Below are 3,744 nucleotides of genomic sequence, written 5' to 3'. Positions count from 1 at the left end.
AGGAGAATGGAGGAGAAGGGATTGTGGCATGACCATCCCCCCTGGGGGATGATTTCTCGCTTTCTATCTCTACGTCTCTCTCTGTCTGCCGAGCGCGTGCACCCTATAGCAAAAACCCCTCCCCCCCCCCCCCAAAAAAAAAGAATTAGAGACGAGGACAAATGAAGGAGTAGTAAAGCGGAGTTTATACAGCAGGAAAAGCAAAACTATCAAACAGATGGAGAGGGGTCCCAAGGTGGGTTGCTGACTTGAGGTTCTTGTCATGGGTATTTATCTAGCAGTCTGACAAAGGGCCTGCTTTGTGATAAGGAAATGGGTTTTATAAAAAAGCTAAAAATTGTCTCTGAAGTAAACAGCCTTCATTGCATTTTGAAACTAATAATTGAGGTACTTTATTCCCCAAATTTTCTGTAGGATTCACCTATCTAGAGGATCCATATTTTTCTGGCAACTCTGAGCCACAAAGGCCATAACCTTGGTGCTGCAGATTGAAATTAAGTTACTTGTTGGGACCAGCAGTTGGCATGATGGCTATGTCGCTGGACTCCCATGTAGCCAACCGCGGTTCGCATCCTGGACTCGGCTTAAAACTCACACCAGGCATGTGTGCGTATGTGCCCAAGATCCCGAGAGGAGAATAGAGGAGAAGGGATTGCGGCATGGCCACCCCCCTGGGGGGTGATTTCTCGTTTTCTGTCTCTCTGTCTCTGTCTGGCGAGCACACACGTCCTATAGCAGAAACCTCTAAAAAAAAGAGAAAAAAAAAAGAGAAAAAAATTAAGTTACTCGTGGCTGTAGGCTGCGTCCTGTGTACAGGCAGGTTCTTGTGTGAGCAAGCTGTGCACAAGCAGTTTCCAGTGAATGATTTCTAATGAAAACTTGGGTACTTTGTCTCCCACAGTTTAACTATGTATGTGTGGGTCTTACCTACTACCTCACCATAAATATGATATTAAAACCTGATAAATATATTATTAGGAAAAAAAAAACTCAGGAGCATCAATTTTAAAATGTTCAATAAAATTTTCAAATATAAAATTTATAAAAATATTGTCAACAATCAAAGAAGTCTTTTTTTAGGGGAGTGAAGAGGTTTTCAGAGAATTTTATTTACTTATAATTCATTCAGGATTAACAAAATGTCATGAACACAATTTTGTTGGTAATAACTAGCAGAATCAAAAGTGGATTAATACATAATGCCATCAGTGCATAGCAACAGGAAAATATAGTTCTCAGGCTAGCTTTATCCATTCATATGTTTATATCCAAATTTATATATATATATATATATATATGAAAGACAGATGAAGCATATTTACTAAATATTTGAAATTATGCCTCTTTCTTTATCAGATTTTTACTTTAATTTTAAAGCCATCTGCAAATTAAATGCCTTGACATTATAATTCTTAAATATAAATAAGTTAAGCACCTATTGGAATGCAAAACGCATAACACATCCTGTTATAAGTGTAAAAAGAAAAATATTACACTAGCAATATCATGAATCCCACTCCTCAGTATCTACCCAAAAGACAGACGGATTCCTCATTGGAAAAGTGCTTGCACAGTTTATTGCGTTGCGGCACTATTCACAATTGCTAAGACATGGAACCAACCCAAATGCTCCCGTGCAGATGAATGGATTGAAAAACTGTGGCACATATACTCTATGGAATACTATTCAGCCATAAAAAACAACAACAAAACCCTGGCTTTTGACAGAAAGTGAAAGGATATGGAAGATTTACTGCTGAGTGAAGCAAGCCAGACTATGAAGGAGAGACATTGTATGTCCCCACTTAATATATACCAAGTGTCTGCACTCTATGACTGAAACTAATTGACCTAAGGTTGTACAAACACAAGAGATGGGAGATAGTGCCAGAAGTGGTGTGTGTAGAGAAATGGGACCTAAGGATGGACATTTGGAGGAGGGATACAGAGACAGAGCATTGACGGGATGGGGAGGTGTGGTGTTGTCAGTGGAAGATGCTTTGATCAACTGGACTGAGGAGAAATGTTCACATATTGAAATGTTCACTTTGTAAGCTAAATAATATGATTGAATGTATATAAAAATTGAAATAATAAATAATAAAAAAGAATATCACATGAAGGGAGGTAAATTAAATGCTTTGTAAGGCTAAAATACTTTTTATTTGCAGTCTTCTTCATATGATTTAAAACACGAAAGCACTGACTCAATAAGAAAGGGCTATTTTAAAGTGAATAGTAGATGGTAGCATGTGTCATGGAAGGATAAAAGGGAAATGTTCTTTGATTCGCAATCTTGTTCTTTATCCAAATAGTCCTGTGTTTCCTTTATCCTTGAATGACATGATTCTTACTGTGTAAAATAAAAAAGACCATCCTTTTACTGATGGAAGGCTTCTAATCTTATTCATGTTGGATCTTCTGGATGTCTCAAAGAAATTTTATTATTAAGCAGCAGCTCAATATGAGATGGCCAAAAAGAATCACTAATTTTGATATATAGATCATGTGGAACATCAAATAATCTATTTATAAGAATCTCTAACATCTCATACAGTATTATTAGCTGTGCAGTTCAAACTTGAATCTTTTTCTTTTTCTTTTTCTTTTTCACATTTCTATCAGGCAGAAAAAAATTGGTTTTCTAGAAATTTACCCAAAGTAGTCAAGAGTTTCTCCCTTTATTTTTTTAACCTTCAGCATTTTAGTTTTCAGCTTATGAAAGATTCTTGATTCAGAAAAAGTCATGACCTGGCTTCTCAATTCACTGTATAGCACATTCAGAGACTCCATTATCTATTGCTGTTCATCCGGCAACTGCTGCTCCCTTTCCAAGTCTTCCTTGAACCTCTCATACTTCTACTGAATAGTAGATTGTACCATTTTAAGATCATGCCCTAATTTTTAGAACTCTCAGTCTGGGGAATTACTGCATTCAATCAGTGAGTGTCTTAGTTCCAGTAAGTGATAAAATGGTCTGACATTTTTCCCGATCTTTCCACATTTCTTCACATTCTTTGATAAGTTCTTCTTCAGTATCTATAACTTCTTCCACATCTGTAGTACTGTCTGGATCTAGATCCTGCTGATTCGCAGATGTGTGCTTTGTGATGTTCTTAATCTTCACAGAGTCAGGTTGCCTCAGCTTGATCAAATGGGTCTTATTTTAGAATGGAACTTTGTTCAACAACAGAAAATTATCAATGTAGTTCATCATATTAATAATAAAAAAGAAAAACTATAAAATACATAAAGTAAACAAATATGCACTAAAAACCTTTGATATAATTTAGTATACTGCTTCTAGGTAAAAAAATTCTCAGAAAGTTAGATTTTGGAGGTGCAATAATCATACCATAAAATTGTTTCCAATGATAACTGTGTCATGGTATTGTAATAAAACCTCCTTATAGGTGTAGAAGAATCAATGAATAGTTTCTAACTAAAAGAGTGTGGAAATCATAATGGAAGATCACTTCCATGATTATAGCACGTAATGAAGGTCTTTGTTTTGCTGCCTTACTCACCAAAAACTCACTGATAGTAGATCAAGTAGAGACCATACTGAGGGAGTCTACAAAGCTAGGATAGGCACGAGGCCTCTAGGAGTACCCAGCAACAAACTGTGACCCTAGACCTTACAACCACCAAAGAATGAGTTCTGCCAACAAACTGAGCAAATTAGTAAGTGGGCTCTTCCAATTAAGTTTCCAGATAAGAACATAACCCAAATGACACTTTGCA

At 36.5% G+C, this 3,744-nt stretch overlaps 1 pseudogene; it reads right to left on the bottom strand.

Moving 5' to 3' along the window:
- Nucleotides 1–2,380: 2,380 nt before the first annotated feature.
- LOC102470141 (centromere protein K pseudogene) lies at nucleotides 2,381–3,085 on the bottom strand (annotated as a pseudogene).
- Nucleotides 3,086–3,744: the final 659 nt, after the last annotated feature.

The sequence above is a fragment of the Tupaia chinensis genome, unplaced genomic scaffold, assembly GCF_000334495.1.
Source record: "Tupaia chinensis unplaced genomic scaffold, TupChi_1.0 Scaffold144003_1, whole genome shotgun sequence".
Classification (NCBI taxonomy): Eukaryota; Metazoa; Chordata; class Mammalia; order Scandentia; family Tupaiidae; genus Tupaia; species Tupaia belangeri.
This window is presented reverse-complemented; position numbering and strand designations above follow the sequence as displayed.